The sequence below is a fragment of the Sinohyriopsis cumingii genome, chromosome 10 (genome assembly GCF_028554795.1).
Source record: "Sinohyriopsis cumingii isolate HCF-2022 chromosome 10, ASM2855479v2, whole genome shotgun sequence".
Taxonomy (NCBI): domain Eukaryota; kingdom Metazoa; phylum Mollusca; class Bivalvia; order Unionida; family Unionidae; genus Sinohyriopsis; species Sinohyriopsis cumingii.
This window is the reverse complement of record NC_142970.1, coordinates 17,234,789-17,248,246: the sequence shown is the minus strand read 5'-3', so window position 1 is coordinate 17,248,246 and position 13,458 is coordinate 17,234,789. Positions and strand designations below refer to the sequence as shown.

The following is a 13,458-nucleotide window of genomic DNA, read 5'->3' as shown; positions in this document are numbered from 1 at the left end:
ACATAGCTTACTGGGAAAGACTACAACACCATAGCTGACTGGGAAAGACTAATACACCATAGCTGATTGAGAGAGACTAATACACCAAAGCTGACTGACAAGCCTGAAAAAACAACGTTTGTTTCTTGTATACAACTGAATATCATATACAAAAAGACACATGATACTAGGAACAGTTGCTGATACTTGGCACAGTTACTGATACTTGGTACAGTTGCTGATACTAGGTACACTTGCTGATACTAGGTACACTTGCTGATACTAGGTACAATTACTCAGGAAGAAATACTAGTTACATTTACTAAGGAAGACAAAATAAAATTTGCTAGAGATTTAATCATTAATGACTGCAATTTGATGCAATAGAAGCTGATTGGCTCAAATAAATCTGTGATTCTCCAAGAGTAGTTAATATGCATTTGGGACAAGATGATTGGCTCAAATAGATCTGTGATACTTCAAGTGTAGTTAACAGGCATTTGGGACAAGAGTATTGGCTCCAATAGATCAGTGATACTTCTAGTGTAGTTACCTGGCATTTGGGACAAGCTGAATAGCCTAACAGTAACATAATAATATGACACCAAAGTTATGACATTTCCAAATCGAGATTCTATGTCTGACAGAAAAATCGGTATTCCTGATATCATAGTCATGACACTTCCCAATTGAGCATCTTGGCTAACAACAAAACAGTACTCCTAACCACATAGTCATGACAATTCCAAATCGAGTATATATGGCTAACAGAAAAAACAGTACTCCTAACCATATAGCCATGACACTTCCAAATGGAGTGTCCTTGTGTTAGGATAAAGCAATACTATAACCTTCCGGTCATGACACTTCCAATGTCTGGGTTAACAGTAAAACAGTAATCCTGGAATAAGAATAACTGCACTTCTATATGGACTGTCCTTGCAAAACAACAAAACAGTATTCCTGACCCCCAGTCATGACACTCCCAAAATAAGTGTCCATGCCAGCAGTACAATAACATTCATGACCCCCCAGTGAAGACACTCCCAAAAGTGTGCATGCCAAAAGTACAGTAGTATTCATGACACCCACAATAAGTGTCCATGCCAACAGTACAATAGTATTCATGACACCCAAAATAAGTACCTATGCCAACAGTGCAACATTATTCATGACAAGCAAAACAAGTGCACATGCCAACATCACAATAGTATTCATGTCCCCATAGTCATGATACTTCCAATATGAATTCCCATTACTTAAACAGTACGCCTGATGTTGTTGTTGTAGTTGTTGTTGTATGGTTTAACGCCATTATTCAGCACAAGATCAGTATTAGTGGTGGAGGAAGAACCAGGGAAATCCCTGGAAAGAACCACTGACCCTCGAGAAGCTACTGGCAAGCTTTCTCACATACCCACATTTTCTGAATCCGAGACCCAAACCTATGCAGACAGAGTTGAGATGGCAGTGATCCGTAACGGAAAGCGCTTTAGACCACTCGGCCACTCGGGGCCCCAGTATGCCTGATCGCATAATAATGACACTTTGAAAAGGAGTGTTGATGCCTAACAGTAAAACAATATTCCGCCTCATGAATCATGACACTTCAAAATAGTGTCTGTGACTAACAGGAGAACAGTATTCCTGACTCGTGATACTTATTTCCTTGCCAAGCATTAAAACAGTGCTGAGCCCCAGTATTTGTGAAACTAATAGATTTCCAAATGTATTGTTCTTACAAAACAGTAAAACATGACTTGGACCACATAGATGTGACAATTTTAAATGGAGTACCCTTGCACAACAGTACTCTGCAAGATGACTGCAGAACAAAGAATCCTCATTTTTATGTACTCAGCAAGTTGAACACAGAGCATGTAAATGGTATGCATGTAAAAGGTATGCATGTAAATGGTTTGTATGTAAAGGTATGCTTGTAAATGGTTTGCAGATATATGGCATGCATGTAAAAGGTATGCATGTAAATGACATCCATGTAAATGGTATACATATAAATGGTCTGCAGGTAAATGGGATGGATATAAATGGTATGCATGTAAATGGCATGCATGTAAATGGCCTGCATAAAAATGGGATGCATGGAAATGGTAAGCATTTAAACAGTTGGTAAAATAGATCTAGCAAGCTAATGTCTATTTAAATTAATCTGTCAATGCCATTAGTTGTACAGTCTTGTGATGTCATCTCACTTAGCCATTGGTTGTACAGTCTTGTGATGTCATCTCACTTAGCCATTGCTTGTACAGTCTTGTGATGTCATCTCACTTAGCCATTGCTTGTACAGTCTTGTGATGTCATCTCACTTAGCCATTGGTTGTACACTCTTGTGATGTCATCTTACTTAGCCATTTGTTGTACACTCTTGTGATGTCATCTCACTTAGCCATTGGTTGTACACTCTTGTGATGTCATCTCACTTAGCCATTGGTTGTACACTCTTGGACTGTCATCTCACTTAACTATTTGTTGTACACTCTTGTGATGTCATCTCACTTAACCATTGGTTGTACACTCTTGTGATATCATCTCACTTAAACACTGGTTGTACACTCTTCTAATGTCGTCTAACTTAATCATTCGTTGTACACTCTTGTGATGGCATCTCACTTGCCCATTGGTTGTACTCTCTTGTGATGTGATCTCATTAAGTTGTTGGTTGTACACTCTTGTGATGTCATCTCACTTAATCATTGGTTGGACACTCTTGTGAAGACATCTCACTTAGCCATTGGTTGTACAATCTTGTGATGTCATCTCATTTAGCCGTTGGTTGTACTCTTTCTCATGATGTCATCTCACTTAATCATTGGTTCTACACTCTTATGTTGTCATCTCATTTTGCCATTTGTTGTACTCTCTTGTGATGTCATCTCACTTAACAACTGGTTGTACACTCTTGTGATGTCATCTCAGTTAATCATTCGTTGTACACTATTGTTATGTCATTTCACTTAATCATTGGTTGCACACTCTTGTGATGTCATCTCACCTAGCCATTGGTTGTACACTCTTGTGATGTAATCTCATTTATCCATTGGTTGTTCTCTCTTGTGATGTCATCGCACTTAATCATAGGTTGTACACTCTTGTGATGTCATCTCACTTAATCATTCGTTGTACACTTTTATAATGACATCTCACTTAATCATTGGTTGTACACTCTTGTGATGTCATCTTATTTAATAATTGGCTGTACATTCTTGTGATGTAATCTCATTTAGCCGTTGGTTGTACACTCTTGTGATGTCATCTCACTTAATCATTGGTTGTACACTCTTGTGAAGACATCTCACTTAGCCATTGGTTGTGCACTCTTGTGATATCATCTCATTTAGCCATTGGTTGTACCCTTGCTCATGCTGTCATCTCACTTAATCATTGGTTCTACACTCTTGTGATGTCATCTCATTTTGCAATTGGTTGTACACTCTTGTGATGTCATCTCACTTAATCACTGCTTGTACACCCTTGTAATGTCATCTCACTTAGCCATTGGTTGTTCACTCTTGTGATGGCATCTTAAATTATCATCAGGAACCAACAATCAAATAACAGCTGTTTTAATCTCCTTGTCTGCTAAAGTGTTCATCAAAAGATAAACTTGACAGACATGGAAAATGTGCCATAGGTACATACAAATACACTTGACCATAAGCATATACAGACATAGAACACATGCCATAGGTACATACAGATATGGAACTTGACCATAAGCATACACAGACATAGAACACATGCCATAGGTACATACATATATGGGACTTGACCATAAGCATATACAGACATAGAAAACATGCCATATGTACATACATATATGGGACTTGACCATAAGCATATACAGACATAGAAAACATGCCACAGGTACCTACATATTTGGAACTTGACCATAAGTATATACAGACATAGAACACATGTCATAGGTACATACAGATATGGAACTTGACCATAAGCATACACAGACATAGAAAACATGCCATATGTACATACAGATATGGAACTTGACCATAAGCATACACAGACATAGAAACCATGCCACAGGTACATACAGATATGGGACTTAACCATAAGCATATACAGACATAGAAAGCATGCCATTGGTACATACAGATATGGGACTTGACCATAAGCATATACAGACATAGAAAACATGCCATTGGTACATACATATATGGAACTTGACCAAATGCATATACAGACATAGAACACATGCCATATGTACATACAGATATGGAACTTGACCATACGCATATACAGACATAGAAAACATGCCATAGGTACATACAGATATTGGACTTGACCATGTGTATATACAGACATAGAACACATGCCATAGGTACATACAGATATGGAACTTGACCATAAGCATACACAGACATAGAAAACATGCTATTGGTACATACAGATATGGAACTTGACCATAAGCATATACAGAAATAGAAAACATGCCATAGGTACATACAGATATGGAACTTGACCATAAGCATATACAGACATAGAAAACATGCCATAGGTACATACAGATATGGAACTTGACCATAAGTATATACAGACATAGAACACATGTCATAGGTACATACAGATATGGAACTTGACCATAAGCATACACAGACATAGAACACATGCCATAGGTACATACAGATATGGAACTTGACCATAAACATACACAGCCATAGTAAACATGCCACAGGTACATACAGATATGGGACTTAACCATAAGCATATACAGACATAGAAAACATGCCATTGGTACATACAGATATGGGACTTGACCATAAGCATATACAGACATAGAAAACATGCCATTGGTACATACAGATATGGAACTTGACCATAAACATACACAGCCATATTAAACATGCCATATGTACATACAGATATGGAACTTGACCTTAAGCATATACAGACATAGAACACATGCCATAGGTACATACAGATATGGAACTTGCCCATATGCATATACAGATATAGAACACATGCCATAGGTACATACAGATATGGAAGTTGACCATAAGCATATACAGACATAGAAAACATGCCATAGGTACATACAGATATGGAACTTGACCATAAGCATATACAGACATATAAAACATGCCACAGGTACATACATATATGGGTCTTGACATTAATCATACACAGACATAGAACTAAGCCATCAGAAAATACACAGAACCATGCCACAACCACAGACAGATATTGAACGTGCTTTAAGCACAAACATACAATTAACCATGCCACAACTACAAACAGACATTGCACATGCTTTAAGCACACACATACAATTAACCATACCACAAGCACAAACAGACATGGTGCATGCTTTAAGCCCACACATACAATTAACCATGCCACAAGCACAAATATACATTGAACATGCTTTAATCACACATACAATTAACCATGCCACAAGCACAAACAGACATTGAACATGCTTTACGCTGCCAAAAGCACAGAAAGATACTGAACCATGCCATAAACACACAATGACTTGGAAACCAAGCCATCAGCACACAGAGAAATAGAAACCATGCCATAAACACACAGACACTGAGCCATGTCATAAGCACACACATACATCAAGAAATGCCATACACACACAGACATTCAGCCATGATATAAAAACATTCAGACACTGAGCCATGCCATAAACACACAAAAAACATTGAGCCATGCCATAAGCACACACAGGCATTGATCCATGACATGAGCACACACATACTGAACATACCATAAGCACACACATATACTGAGCCATAAATAAGCAGACACTGAACAATATCATAAGCACACACACAGACATTGAGCCATGCCATAAGCACGCACATTGAGTGATGTGATAAGCACACACATATACTGAGCCATGCCATAAGCCCACAAAGACATTGAGCCATGCCATAAGAACACCCATTGAATGATGCCATAAGTACACAGACATTGAGCCATGCCATAAGCACACCCATTGAATTAGGCATTGAGGCATGCCATAAGCACCCACAAGCAATGTGCCATGCCATAAGCACACACAGGCATTGAGCCATGCCATAAGTACACACAGGCATTGAGCCATGCCATAATCACACACAGCATTGAGCGATGCCATAAGTACACACAGGCACTGAACTATACCATAAGCATACACACATATTGAACCATGCCACAAGCACACACAGGCATTAAGCCATGCAATAAACACATACATTCAAGGAAACCATGCCACAAGAACACACAGACATGGAGAGGAGCCATGCCATAAGCACACACAGGCATTTAGCCATGTCATAAACTCACACACAGGCATTGAACATGCCATAAGCACACACAGGCAATGAGCCATTCCATAAACACATACATACATGGAAACCATGCCACAAGCACACAAAAACACTGAACCATGCTATGTGGATACAAAGACATGGAAACTATGACATCAGCACACACAGGCAATGAACCATGCCAGAAGCACAAACAGATATTGAACATGCCATCAGCTCAAAGACAATGAAACATGCCATAAGCAGACTCAGACATAGAGTGTGTGTGATTTGGAGTTTTAGCTATGATGTTTGCAGTGTGGCAGTTTATAGTGATGTCTAGCACCAGAGCTTCATGTAGTAGACATGTAGCATCATGATCTTCATCCAAGGCAGACACTTTTACCACTTAGCCCACTGGAGTGGTTTCATACAAACATGGAACCATGCCATAAATAACACACGGACATGGAATGGGACCATGTCATAAGCACACATATATATGAAAACCATGCCATAAGAACACACATACATGGAATGGAACCATGTCATAAGCACACATATTTTTGGAAACCATGCCATACAAACACACAGACATGGCATAGAGCCATATCATAAGCACACACATACATGGAAACCATGCCATATGGACACTGATATGGAATGGATTCATGCCATAACCCAAAAAGACATTAAATCAAGCAATAAGCACACACAGACATTAAATTAAGCTGTAAGTATTATCAACCTTCAGCCTGGAAAATAGTTCCTAAAATTAACACTGGAATAAATCAAAATATTTTGACGTATCATGCCACACTGAGAAAAGACCTCCACTGACTCATCACATCTGAATTATCCATCAATGCCGTATGAACGGTTTCCAGGTCACATTTCTCAGAGGTGATAATCAATGTTGTCCACTCATCTTAGAACTTATTATAATTGTACTGAATACTCGCAAGCCCTAAATAAAATACACATACAATTATGAAATTCTATAGCGGTCTTTTCTTTCACTGCTAATTAAACCATAATATTTCCATGACAACCATAACAATTTACGTAAATGCATCATCATTGTTATTGGTTAATGAATGAGAACTACAACATAGTTATTACTGGTTAATGAACGGGACCACATCATCATTATTACTTGTGCATGAATGGCAACTATGAGTCCTGTGCCTTGTACTCAATGTCTGACTCATTCCTGACATCAGTACAATAATCATACAGTCCTGCACCTAACTAATTCCTAAAATCAGCAAAATAATTACACAGACCTTCGCTTAACTAATTTCTAATATCAGCTAAATAATCAAACAGTCCTTGGCCGTAGTATTTTCAAATATCACCAAAATAATTACAAAGCATTATGTCTAATTCCTAACATCAGCAAAATAATCATAATGCCCTATGCATAAGTAATTTTGAACATCAGAAAAATAATGATACAGTCCTAGGTCTAATTAATTCCTAACATTAACAAAATAATTATACAAACCTATGCCTAAGTAACTACATCAGCAAAGTAATTATTCTTTAACTTGTTTATGATTTTAATTGATATATTAAAATTATTATTACCTTGAGATGAACATATTTACTGAGGTTAAAGTCTATTTGTTTTAGAAATCAACTAATTCCTAACATCAGCAAAATAATTATACAGCCCTATGCCCAATTAACAACATCAGTAAAGTAATTATTCTTTAATGTGTTTATGATTTTAACTTACATATTAAAATAATTATTACTTTGAGATGAACATTTTTACTGAGGTTAAAGTCTGTTTGTTTTAGAAATCAAGTATATTCTAGAAGCAAGTTAGTTATGAATTTGTTGAAAAATTGGACATTATCCTGGTTCTGTTATTGTGTCTTAGCGTTTTATTAAAAGTTGTTTACTTCAGAATTACTCATTCCATATCTTAATATCTGTTGCTAAATTATACTCGTGGAATTACTGTTATTTAATTCCTGAACATTTTAGATCTTATCACTGTGATACAACAAGACTGTTATCAAATCAACACTATTCCAGGATAATGGCATATAACACATACAAGACTGGAATTTATTTGGAACACCAATGAAATTCATTCAGAATAATCTAACTTTTGGTACTGTGACATAATATTTTAGGACTATTGGAGATTTAAATCACAATATTGTAAGTTGCTTTTAAATTTTCACTTTGTATTGTATGGAAATAAATCATTTGCTAAATCTAATAATACTTTATTGGTTTTACTGTTTTCTGTTACTTAGTTTAGAACCATTAACTCATAACATGATGGATTTTTTCCATTACTTAGTTTAAGACCATAGAATCACAACAGGAATTAGTGCCATCAATGACATTTACCACATATTAACTTCTATGCAGCTTGTTAAATAATTTGAGGAGTCACAAGAAGGCTTGCTGCACTCCATCAATATCCAAATTAAATATAATTGGGAGATTTGATAATAATTCTTCTCTTTTATAATTAATTCAATTCTGCATCAACCTGTGCCACACTTAATGATGTACTTTAAGCTAGTAGTTACCTTTCGAAATGAATACATTATTACAAGTCATTATTTTTTAACACGAATATTATGCACAAATCAAGAGAATATTGGGGACAGAAATAGTTTGCAATGATTTCCTTTTAGCTGCCATGGTATGATAAAAAAGTATTACACACTGTTCAGTAAAATATATAAATAAATTAAAAAAATAAAAGGTTTTCTAGTCTTTACGGTAATTGCATCCTTCAAAATCAGGACCAAGTCTTTTTGTCAATTCCTACAATCAACGACTTGCAAGATCACCATACACCACTATATACAATCAGTTTGGAAATAGCATGAATCCGTCGCCAAACCCGGAATAATACGGTCAGCAAAACCTTAGTACTAATATTAGTACCCTTACTCGTTCCTCGTGGACAGGGTACTAACATGAGCATATACGTGTTAATGGAGCAAGCCGGGTGTGATTCACACCCGGCGCTCTTTTAGCCTAATGATAACACTTTAAACATATTCCTCGCATATAATCCAATAAATTGAGTAGTCCTCTTATTTAATACAGGAAGTATCGAAAATCATTGTAGAAATAGTTGTAAAATCTCGTTTACCTTTTATACCCGATATTTTCGTTTAGATGTCTGCCATATTATTTCAAATAACGATTACTTCCGTTCTCAGCCTCGTTTGTTTGTGTGCCATATAAGGACATTGACGCCTTATTTGGAAATGTAAACAAATCGTAGTAAAAATTTGGCGCCGTTTGGGTCAGAAATTCTGCGCATTAAAAGTAAATACGTTTATCGGCAACTTTGTAATTCCCCAAAGAAACGATTATTCGCACTTGATTCATAATAATATAGCATAGAATATCCAAATATGATCAGGCAAGCTTTACGTAGAAAAGAGGTGACGGTGAGAGTCTCGCGTTATCTGTCATGGCGGACAGAATGAGGTTAGTGTAACCATGCCAATTTATTTTATCGTGCACGGGCTTAATAAATTCAAAATAAGCCAAACTTCTTTCACAACATGATTATAATTATGTAGTTGATTTCTACACTGTTTGTTTTTCTCACTTTAGTGATGAATTTTTTTTTGCTCCATTACATGATATGGGATCAGTTCGTAGCCTCAACCACAACAAATCAAGTTGAGGCTACGACATCGTAGCTAGCAAAACCTGAGTCAACCGATACCGTAATCATCAAAATGATCTAATTGGTTCAAAATGAATACGTTGATAATAATTACGGAATCAAGTGAATCTGACTTCACTTGCTCATCATACGGGAATGGGGATGGCCAAACTGGTTTTTGTTTTTTCAAATGATATACAATTTCCTGATGGGAAGAAAAACAGTTAAAATTACAATAACAAAGGCTGCCGGAAGCAAAGATCAGCTTATTACAGATGCGTATACATATATGTGTAGCCTCCTGATGATTTCGAAAGACACAAGTTTGACATGATAAGGAGACATTTTCTAGATGGCAGCTGATTGCGGAGACAACGTGTGATCACTGAGAGATGATATTTAATAGATGTCACAGCTTCTTATACAAAATACTGCACGTCGTCATATCGATCACTCAATGATCCCGTCCTAAATCGCTTTCATCGCTGTTAAAACTCAATGGGCGTGCGCAGGACAAGTCGAGACTAATAAGCCCGTATGGAAGGCGGCACAAGTTACCAGATTCCGGTTAAGCAGCGAATTGTGGATAAATTGTGAATAAAGTATTTTTCCTGGTATCAGTGTCATATCTATTTTGGTGTAAATAATTATCTTGTTTACATACGTTTCTCGTCTTATGATGATTTAGGATTTTCAATTTTTTTCCAAGTTGTCCAATATTGTTCACTTATTCCAAAAGACATCCAAATTCCAAGCCTTAGCTAAGTTCTGACTGTAGAATATTTAAGGCCTGGGAATTTTCGATTTTGCATCGAACAAATCGATTCACAAGCGACGAGACCCCTAAATTCCTTCTCAAGGAGATGTAATCCACCCAGCTTTACTTAGTTGGTAACACCCTAACTAACCTTCGATTACGAATCGGAATGAATTCTTTATATAAAAGATAACCTAGCTAACCGTCGATTACTTATCCAAAGTAATGCTTAATATAAAGATAACCCAGCTGACCTGCGATTAAGAATCCGAATGATTGCTTTATATAAAGATACCGTCATCAAAATTAGGATGATATAACAAAGAGTGGATATATAAAAAATTCCTTACAATTACGGCCTAATGCCGTCATATGTGATTTTTGCCTTATTCACTCAATCATCCCAGTAGGGGAAGGTCATATTTCCTTTTATATGCGTGTGAGGCTTGTTAATTTCTATATGTCACTCGTACTAGTAATAGCTGCAACTGCATCTCAGTATCAATAAATTAATAATAGTAGTAGTAATAGTTCTGACATAAGGGTAGCAATACGGTAGCAGTAGTAGCAGTAGTAGTAGTAATAGTTCTGATGTAATGTTAGCAGTACGGTAGTTGTAGTAGCAATAAGATAGCAGTAGTAGTATTAGTAGTAGTAGTATTAGTAGTAGTAGTAGTAGTAGTAGTAGTATTTTTAAAAAAAGTTATCGGCTCTTCTTCATACAGTTTACCTCTGAAGTTCAGGAAGTGAAAATGACCAAGTGGAGCTAGCAACTTTTTTGAAAGGTGCAGATCTGGAGTGAGGCCAAGCTGTATTCCCTATAACCCCATATTACACCTATAAATCATACACCAAAACAAAGGGAATTAAAGGTTTTTTTAAACTATACCTAAGGTACACAAGGTCTTTTTTAAATAGCCAGCATAACCAGGGAGGAAAGCCAGGGAAATTCTTTTTCTTTACAATTCTACCCCCCCCCCCCCGCAAAATACGAAACTGTAGGGCACCACCATAAGTAGGAATACGGTAGTAGTAGTGGTGGTGATTAGTAATAAACAGATGATTGTGAGCTAGCTAGATGGCTACAGTACCTCGATGCTAGTGGTCGTGGGTTTGAACCCAGCAGAATCGTACAATTGGTTTATAAAAGTGGTACTTAGCAGCTGCCTCTCACTAGCACCTGCTACATGTCTGCGGTGTAATGCCCCAGTGCTAGACCTCACTATAAACTGCCACACTGCTGACATCGTAGCGATATGACTAAAATCGATAAATCTACATTAAAATCCCACAACCCAAAACACACTCCCCTGAGCTACCTGTATAATTAAAGTGACGGAAACCTAGACTTAGGTAACTACTATTACACACTGATACTTGCATGCCAGCACAACACATTTCCATTATTATTTGAATTTATTTATTTTTTCAGAGTTATTCTCTCTATCAGCCATGTTATTCACTCAAGTAAACCTGAAGAAAGAGATACGCTGTTGTAACTAAGTCAATTGAATATCCATTGTAATATTTGTCTGCGCACGCCAATAGCTTGCCAGATAAGGTCAGCACTTAATAACATGGCTTGTTGTCATGCAATGATTGGTTGGTTTTGTGTATGATAACAAGTCTTTACTTGGAGACAAGTACAATCATTACATAGAACACCGACTGGTGAACTTAGGAAAGTTGCATGTTAAAGGATTTATAGATATTCTGTAAGTATCAGTCTACTATTTATTTTTATGAAACATTAATTTATATTGAGTCAATGCATGAAAATGGAACAACGTTGTACTGAATGTGTAGAGTCCTACATATACTCAAATCAAGGTCACTGACACTAGTCTCTCCAAGAGTTGTTCAATTAATGATACATCATCAATTAAATTCACAGAGTTTTTAAGTTTTCAAACATATGTTATTGATGATACAGAGAGTTGGACATTCTCAGTGACAGATGTTCACATACTAAATCCCGGTTAACTTACACGTAGGTTATTTAATGCACAAAAAGTTGTTTATTTTTAGTGAGTGCGATTATAAGGTAAAATTATCATGTGCACGTCATTTCCTGTCATTTCCTGTGACTATGAGGTCAATAAGAGCAGATGAAGATTCTTTAAAAGAAATCATTACTGGTATTTACATGGATTGCTAACCACCACTATTATTATACTCACCACTAACACCCCATCTACATTATTTACATACACCACTAACTCTCCATCTACACTATTTACACACAACACTAACTCCCCCCAAATTATTTACACACTCCACTAACTCTCCATATACATTATTTACACAAACCACTAACTCCCTATCTGCACAATTTACACACTCCACTAACTCTCCATCTACACTATATACACACACCACTAACTTCACATCTCCACTATTTACACACTCCACTCGCTCTCCATCTACACCATTTACACACCACTGACAACCCCTCTACACTATTTGCAAACGCCGCTAACACTCCATATACAATATATACACACACCAATAATTCCTGATCTACACTATTTACACAGTCCACTAACTCTCCATCTACACTGTTTACACACTCCACTAACTCTCCATCTACACTATTTACACACAACACTAACTCCCCCCAAATTATTTACACACTCCACTAACTCTCCATATAGATTATTTACACAAACCACTAACTCCCTATCTACACTATTTACACACTCCAATAACTCTCCATCTACACTATATACACACACCACTAGCTTCACATCTCCACTATTCGCACACTCCACTCGCTCTCCATCTACTTT

At 36.8% G+C, this 13,458-nt stretch overlaps 1 protein-coding gene across 1 annotated transcript in view; it reads left to right on the top strand.

Annotated features, from left to right (window-relative positions):
* Positions 1 to 12,326: 12,326 nt before the first annotated feature.
* Positions 12,327 to 13,458, top strand: part of LOC149789659 (uncharacterized) — a 127,178-nt gene continuing 126,046 nt past the window's right edge. Inside the window, exon 1 of the mRNA XM_089971675.1 lies at positions 12,327 to 12,384. The gene's annotated coding sequence lies outside the window, so the exon portion shown is untranslated. The remainder of the gene's footprint in view (positions 12,385 to 13,458) is intronic.